We start from the raw sequence: 8,357 nt of genomic DNA, 5'->3' as shown, positions 1-8,357 counted from the left end.
TGTGTGGGGTGTGCTGTCCCCCCCGCCAAGGCCCTATACGGTGTGTGGGGTGTGTTATGCCCCCCCCAAAGCCCTGTAGGACAAGTGGGGCCCACACGGGCGTCCTCTGCCAGCAGCCCCCTCCGAGTGATGGAAACCTTTCAAAATAACACTTTCTGCCCATTTCTTTCTCCTTTTTTCCACGACCCTCAAGCATCCTGGCACCTCTTCTCCCCTGGTTTGGGGACGTACCCCTACCCTGACCCCAGGCTGGGGGCTGCCACCGCTGTCGTCCCCCCCACCGTGACAGCCTGTCCCAGAGGTACGTGACTCCCTGGGGACGAGGACAGGCACGAAGGGGATGCTGAGCCCCAAACGAGGAGGGGTGACCCCATTCCCCCCCGTACCCCACGAACACCCCCTGGTAAATCCGGTCCCAGCTTCACGCTGTGGGGGTTTCCAAGTGGGTCCCAGACCTTGCTGGGGTTTCCTTCCCTCCAACCTTGCTCTTCATTACCCCCCCAGCCACATTTTCAAACCAAATTGTTTCTGTTTTCCTCCCTCCTCTCTTTTTTGGGGGGAATAAAATTCCTTAAAACTCTACTCCAAAACAGAGGGAGGGGGCAGGCGTGATTTAAAAGCCCCCGATACCTTGCTGGGGGGGGTGTCTCTCATACAAGCATCCCCTCTCCCAGCACCGGTGGGCAACACTGAGTGCCCCCAGCCTGATTTGGGGGGGGGCTGAGGCTGGCTGGGGGTTGGGATCTCGGTGTTTTGGTGCAGGCTGCATGGGTGCTGCAGGGTTTTTGGGTACAGATTGGCATCTCCTTGCCGGGGGAAGGAGGGTGTGGGAGGGAAAAGTCAATTGTAGCGGCACCGAAGCTCGATTACGAAGAATAAATTCTTTTCCCAAGGGCTTTTGGCGCATTGGTTGCTGGGTTGGGGTTTTTTTTTTTCCCCCTCTCTTTTTGTGCTATAAACCATCTATTTCCCCGCCAAGGAGCAGATCCCTTCCCTTCCCTGCAAAGGCCTGAAGCGGTGAGAGGGGCTTGGTGCCTTCCCACCCTCCAGCACCCTGCAGGTCCCATCCTGCGTCGTCCCGTTGCCCCATGGCTCTGGTTATGGCGGTGGAAGGGTCTCTCGCTCGCTGCTGGCCTTGGTTGCTGCAAGCAGGATGGGAATGAGGGATCTGGGGTCTCCCCATGTGCCCCCCCACCTCTCACTGACCCCCTCTTGCCATATCTCCCCAGCCAAGCTCCGTGGCCCGGTGCTGGACACGTCTCCGAGCGCTTATCCCTGCGCAGAACCCTCTGTCCGAGCCCCCCCAGGGTGCTGATCCCACCAGATCCTCCAGTGACAGAGAAAAGTAGGTGACTCCTCAGCTGGGGAGGAGGGCAGTGAGCCCTTGGTGGGGGGGAACCAGCTTGAGTCTCCCCTTTGTGGTTGGCCCTTCGACCCCAGATAAATTTGCTTTATTTCTCCCCAGTAAGCCCAGTAACAGGACTTCTCCCCGCAGTGCAAGTGTGTTCTGGGGAAAATGCACCAACATTTGGTATTTCCAGGGTAAGCAGGGTTTGTGTCCTCCCTCCCTCCCCTGTCTTTCTTTTCCCTCCTCAGATGAAAACCTGGGTCTGCGATTCGGGGCAGAAACTGGAAATTTTCATCCCTTTTCTGGGCAAATACCGTCCGTTCTCAGGGCATTGCTGCCAGACCTGCACCCCAAAGAGCTGGGTAAGAGCGTGGCTCTGGAAGCTCTGGGCTTCCTAGAGCTGGCTGGGAAGAGGGTTTGGGGTCCCAGGATGCTGGTGAAGAGGACAAGCCCCATCCGAAGGGTCTCGTGTGCCTGGGGGAGAGGGCTGGGGGCTGGAGTGGGGCAGGCGCAGCCAAAACCTCCCCACTTCTCCAAGCTGTCCTCCTTCAAAAGCAGACCCGCTGCTGCCGTAAGAGCTGACCCTGCTTTCTCCTTCCAGGATGGCTTCTACCACAAGCAGCTTTCCTCTCTCGGCTTCCGCAATGCCATCCAGGTGACAGAGGAGGACACACGGTGAGGATGGGACAAGCTCTGTGCCGGGGAACACTGAGCAAACCACTTTTTTCCCCAGGTTTTGTCCAAATCCCCGTGGAAATCCCTTGACCTCCTGCGCAGGAGTGTGGGGATGCCTCTCCATCAACCTTGCTCCCTAATTAGTCCAAAAAGGAGTTACGTTAATTATATTTTGAAAGGCTGAAAGCTGCATCTCCAAGTGCAGAGCGTTAATAACAGCAGAGGGGAGAGGGCTTGGTCTGTCCCTCTGGCTACAGTCACACTCGGGCTGGGAGGAAAAGTCAGCCACAGAGTTGAGGATTTGGGGTTGTTTCTTTTTTTAAACAAAACTTGGTATCTTGATGCTGTTGGGAAGAAGTTGGCGGGGGGGCTGGGGGTGTTTTCGTTCTCCTCTCTGGCTCCAGCACAAGGACAAGCTCACGCACGCAGCACTTGGAGCAAGCCTGGCTCCCAGCCCCTGGGGAGAGGTGAAATGGCCTCTTCCCCAACCCATCCTGCTCTTCCTCCTCCCCATGGGCCCTAACTCCAGACCTCCAGCTGGTGTCAACCAGCCTTTTCCACTGGCCCAGGAGCTGATGTGGAGCCCAGGAGCCGTTTCCTTGCCAAATGCTTGATATTTTTTGTTCCGGAGGTGCTGGACTCCTTCGGTTCCTCTCCCCTTTCAGAGCAGTCCCCAGTGGCTTAGCAATTTTGCACTGTATTTTTCCAAATCGGGTCATTATATTCCATTCAGCTTGAAATATCCCAGCTCCAGCTTTCAAACTCTTTGAATAATTCATCTCCGCTCACAGCGACTCAGGAGTTGTGGGATGGCTAAAAAGAGCCCAGTGATGGGTGGCTGAGATCACGAGTGGAAAGACGAAGGTCTGAAGTTCCTGTGTCCCTCTCCGGCCACCTGCAGCCCTTTCACTGAGTTGCCGCACGCTCTGCGATATTTAAAATCTCACTTAGGTCCCTTTCAGATGCTGCCTAGCTCTGATTTGGGGGCAGATTTGGAAAAGTCCCTGATTTGGGACCTCTGCAGCATCCCCTGCATGTTTCTAGCAATTGCAGGTTTCCTTCCTGTGTGAGGAGTGATGCTGTGAGGACTGGGGTAGCCAGGAGCATCACTCTGCTGGTGCCTCCATCTTCCCAGCTGTAAAATGGGGAGAAAAATCTCAGATTCTTGCAGACAGCCAGTTTGAGGGAGGCTGAGCACCCTGCAAAAGCCTCTAACCACTGGGACATCACTGTCTGCCTCCCTGCCCAGGTACCGGGGCTGGCTGGTCCGACGGATCTGTGGTTTCCTCGCTGTCTGGAACTGGAAAGTTCCTGCTGACACCCCTGGAGACCTCCCGGCGAGGGTCTGCCGCAGTAAGAGGTAGGTGGGAGCAACCGGAGGGGCCCTCCGGGGTCGCCTTCACCCCTCGCAGGACCTGGGTCCTGTAGCATCGTCCCCTAATCCTGCGGGATTCCATTCAGTTGCCGAAGTGAGGGATGTGCTCGTCTGCTCCTGGCGGAAAGAAATGCGCCGGTTCCTCTTCGCTGCTGCACCCTTCCCACAAGTTCACCACGAGGAAGGGGCTTTGCAGTTGCTCTCCCCGGGCTCAGCACTCCCCAAAAGGAGCCCGTACCCCGGTTCGGCGGGGAACCGGCTTTCCTGTCGCCGGGCTCTGCCCTAGGATGCCGCTGAGGCTCTCCCGGTCTCACCCTGTCCTGAGCATATGGCGTCTGGGGTGACATGGCCTTGTCAGGCAACTGTCACCTAACTGGTTGTCATCACTAATTACACAGCAGGAGGCTGGCAGCCAGTACATTGTAATTACTGTAATGCAGAATGCTTTTTAACCCCTTGCTCTGCCTTGTGCTTCCCACACCCTGTCCATCCCCTTCACAGGGTATGGGATGTCGCTACCGGCTGGTCCCGTGGCTCGAGAGGGGATGGCGAATCCCACCGGCAGTGGAAGGAGAAAATAATCAAGATCCTGGCTGAAATCCAGGCCCCGCTCTCCCTTCTCATGCTGAGGTCTGAGCTTCCTCTCCGGGGAAGGTCGTGGGTGCGGATCCTCCTTCACAGGCATCTCCTGCCTCCTCCTGGGGGGATCCCAGTTCCTGGTTGGGGCATTCCCGGTCCCTCTCCTCCACTGCAGGTCTCTCACGCTCTTAATTTGTGCATTAAGCCCCTGCGGTGGCTCCGTGCCTGCGAGCCATCCTTTGGGGGATATGCTGGGATCCTTTGGGGGATGCACATGGATCCTTTGGGGGATGTGTGTGCAGAGAGCCCAGGGTGACACTGGCAGGGCAGGCAGCCCTTGGGGTCCCGTGCAGCTCCCTGGGGATATTTCCCCCAAATCCTTCCAGGGAACTGGAATCTGACACCGGAGTGGAGAAGGGAGGGAGGAAAAAAAAAAAAACCAAAACCACTGGGAGGATGGGAGTCAAAGCAAAGCAAAAGGGAACTTTTCCTTTCTCTCTCTCTCTCTCTCCTCTTCTCTTCTTTTTTTTTCCTCCTGTCATTGAGAAATTGGCAATTAGAGGTTGCATTGTAGCCTAATTGCTTGTCTGATTGAGCTGTAATAAAAGAACCCTCTGAGCAGCACGAAGTATTTAAAGAGAAGAAATTACCCAGGGGATAAAAGTGTTCGGATCCTTCCTGTAAACAGCATGCGGGAGGACGGGAGATGGAGGGGTAATTGACTTCAGCTTTTGTTGCTGGGGGGAGAAGGATGTGGTCTTGTCACATCCAGCCTTTAATGTTTTAACTTAATTTATAATAAAGCTCTTTATTTGCTTTACGGGCACTGAGAAGTGAGATTCTGAGTCGAGCTGTCTCACGCAGCCCCCTTTGCTGCCCAGGTGGGGAAACTGAGGCAGGGAAGGGTGGCCTGGATGAGGTCTGTGGGGAGGGTTGGGGGCAGCCACAGCCCCCTGAGGTTGCTCACTTGCTTGTTTTCTTGCAGGCTGTGTAACTGGGCTCTGCTCAAGCTCCTGAATCGCCTCTTCCTCAATGTGCAGCTCCACCAAGGGCAGCTGGAGATGGTGCTCAGGGCCGCCAGGATGGTAGGGAGCCCAGTGAGCTGCTCTCAGCCCCGCGCCTTGCTGCCGGCACACCGGGCGCTGAGCCCTGGCCGCATTCCTTGCAGTCCGGCGTGCCGCTGGTTTTCCTCTCGACTCACAAATCCCAGCTGGATGGGCTGCTCCTGTCCTTCGTCCTCTTCTCCCAGGGGCTGGGGGTGCCCAGGGTGACAGTGGGCGGCCAGGTCTGCAGCCCTCGCCTCCGGTAAGGCACGGCAGATGCTTGCTCGAGCCCAGCAAGCAGCCAGGTCTTTGGATTGGGAGGAGGGAATTGCACTTGCAAAGCCGAGGTGGGGAATGGGGGGGACGTGGCCCCATGCAAGGTGGGCGCCCGTGGTGTCCTCTTTCCCCTGCAGAGCCCTACTCGGCCGCCTGGGAGGGATTTTCCTGCCTTCGAGGACAGGGCAGATGCCGAGCGACCAGGATGAAGGGCTCCTGGGGGCTGTCCTGGCTGCGGTAGGTCCAGTCCTGGCTTTCCCGGGGTGCTGGGAGCGATGAAACATCCCCACGAGCTTCAAAAGTGCTCGGTGAAGGCGTCTAGGGATGTCTCAACTACAGGCTGGCTGAGACTTTTGGCCGTCCAATGGATGCGGGCAGCTCCCCTGTGTCCCTGTGGTGCCGCTGGTACCCCCCAGCCTCACCCCGTCTTCCCCACCAGTATGTCGAGGAGGTGCTGAGGAGCCAACAGCCCCTGCTCATCTTCCTGGAAGAGCCCCCCATCGCCCTGTGCCTCTCTGCCCCTGCCCGCGAGTGGCTGGCCCTGGTGTACCGAGCCGTGCGGGACGGTGCCGTCCCCGACGTCTTCCTGGTCCCCGTGGGCATCTCCTACGACATGGTCCCTGGCGGTTTGCACCGGGAAGGAGCGGTGAGAGGTCTTGCTGGTGTGGGCGCAGCACCCAAATTGCCAGCTGCGTCCCCGGGGAGCGGTGCCCGCCTCCGTCACCCCATTAACGCTTTGGTTCCCTCTCCTCCCAGCACAGTGCTCGGCTCTTTGGCCTCGGCGCTTGCCTCTGGGCAGCGTGCTGGGCCGTACGCCGAAATCTCGGCTGCGTCCGCGTGGACTTCGCCCAGCCCTTCTCCTTACAGGTACGGCAGCGGGGTTTCCAGCTCCTGTCTGGATCCACCCCGGCCCTGGAGGGTTTATTGCTGTGATGTCGGTGGCTGCGCAAGCCTCTGCGGGTTGGACGGAGGGGTTTGGGGTGGCTGGGGGGATCTGGTGTGCTCCAGGGGATCTGGCAAACCCATCTCTAGGGGAAGTTGGGGGCTTGCTGGGGCTCTGGGGACCCAAGGGATCAAGTCGGCTTGTTGGTGCTGAGGGCTGGCGAGCACCGACAGGCTCGTTTGTCCTCGTTCCCAGGAGTTTGTGGCCAAAAACCTCGTCAGGCAGAGCTGCACGGGGAAGCCGCTGGAGGAGCTGCTGCTGCCCACCATCCTCGGCGTGTGGTAAGCAGGAGCCTTGGGGCAGCATCTCACCTCCAAAGTCTGCCCCCAGCCCCGCTTTCTCACCCCTCTCGCCCTGTTTTTTTCCAGCCCCAGCCAGCTGGATGGCAAGAAGGCAGGGATTTGGGGTCCCAGCCCTGCAATGGTTGCCAGCTTGGAGGCAGACGAGGAAATGTTGGTGACCAAGCTGGGCCTGCATTCCCTGAGCGGTGAGAGATCTGTTTTGGCAGGCGGGAGTCCGTCCTCCAGCCATCTGCGGGTCCGTGCAGGGCTGCAGGTCAGCCTCACTTGCCCGGTCCTGCCAGGGTCACCCCTTGTGAGGGCATCTCCCCACTCCCACCGGCGCGGAGGCAGCTGTGCCGTTACCGGTTATTTCGCTGTGCTGTGGCGATGCAGCCAGTGGGGTGATGGCTGCCTGGCAGTGCATGTTCCCCGACTGGAAACGGAGAGCATAAACAATGGGGGGCTGGCAAAGCACCCCAGCATCCGTTGGGTGACATCCCTTGGGATGTCACCACCATTGCCTTCTCTTCCCCTTGGGCTCGGGGTTGGGGGCTAATCTCCGGGCGGCTAACAAGCCCCTCTCCCTCCTTTGCAGATGGCGTTGCCTGCTCCGCCGTCATGGCTGTGGGGATCACGTCTGCGCTGCTGCTGCACAAGCACTGGGAGGTGAGAGACAAGGAGGTGTCCGGGTTTCTCGTCTTTTGGAGCAAGATTTCTGGAGCCCCCCCCCCGCCATGCAGAGGAGGGGGCAGCTTCTCCTCCTCTTCCTCCAGGGTGTCTTCCTCTCCCGGCTGATGCTGGACTTCGCCTGGCTGCTGGAGGAGATCCTGCTGCGCCAGCGCGATGTGGGCTTCTCAGGGCAGCTCCGTGCCCTGGTGCAGCACAGCCTCGTCCTGCTCAGAGCCCGTCTCACCTTCTACCACCTCTCCCCCATTGGTGATGTCCTGGTGGTCCCTGAGGTCTCGGCGGAGGCCCGGAGGGAGCTGGGCCACCACAGTGCTGCCATCCTGCCCGTCTTTGCCAGCGAGGCGGTGGGAGGTACGGAGGAAGGTTTGGGGGATCGGCGACGCCGGGGATCAGTGACGCCGGGGCAATTGGTGACACGGCTTTCCCGGCAGCGTGCGCCATCCGTGCCTTGCTGATGGAGATGGTGCCCTTCCTGGGGGCAACCGACGGACCCTCCGGCATCGTGCTCAGCCAGGACGAGCTCCACCGCAAGACCCTGGAGCTGCTCCAGCTGCTGCCCCCAAACCTGCTGGGGCTCCAGGTAGGGGCTGGCGGCGCGGGCTGGCACTGCCATCGCGTGGAAGTGGCCCGTCACCGCTGCCTGCGTGGCTGCGGGGAGTCCGGCTGCCGGCCAGCCCCTTTCCTCCTCTCCCCCAGCCCTGCCAGCCCCTCGACTGCCAAAGCCGGGACATCGTGGACAAGCTCCTCCTGTGTGGGCTGCTGGAGGCTGAAGAGGTGGGTGGGTGCCCCCCGCCCCAGGACCCCCTCCCCACGCTGGGGATGGGGGGCTCAGCCCTTACTGCACCCTCCGGTCCTGGCCGGGAAGGTGGTGAGGGAGCGGGGACCCTGTTGGGGGACGGGATGCCGGTGGGGTGGCGTTAACGGTGGTGCGGCGGCCGGCTTGTCCCCGCAGCCGGAGAGCGAGCGCTGGGTCTGCGACTTGGCCCCACGGCCCTTCTGCAAGGGACCACCCTGGGCCGGGATGGACTTCACCGACAGCGACAGTGACGGCGAGGACGAGGTCCCCAAGCGCTGCTTCAAGGTACTCGGGGTGTCCCCCAATGCGCCCCAGCTGCCTTCATGGCAGGGGGAGGGGGGGCTCGCCCAAACC

The 8,357-nt window shown here is 59.9% G+C and overlaps 1 protein-coding gene across 1 annotated transcript in view; it reads left to right on the top strand.

The window, feature by feature from the left end:
• The window catches only part of GCK (glucokinase (hexokinase 4)), a 251,262-nt gene that overhangs the window by 112,148 nt on the left and 130,757 nt on the right, over positions 1-8,357 (top strand). The window lies entirely within an intron of this gene.

Source organism: Haliaeetus leucocephalus, unplaced genomic scaffold, assembly GCF_000737465.1.
Source record: "Haliaeetus leucocephalus isolate CR32 unplaced genomic scaffold, Haliaeetus_leucocephalus-4.0 Scaffold162, whole genome shotgun sequence".
Lineage (NCBI taxonomy): Eukaryota > Metazoa > Chordata > Aves > Accipitriformes > Accipitridae > Haliaeetus > Haliaeetus leucocephalus.
This window is presented reverse-complemented; position numbering and strand designations above follow the sequence as displayed.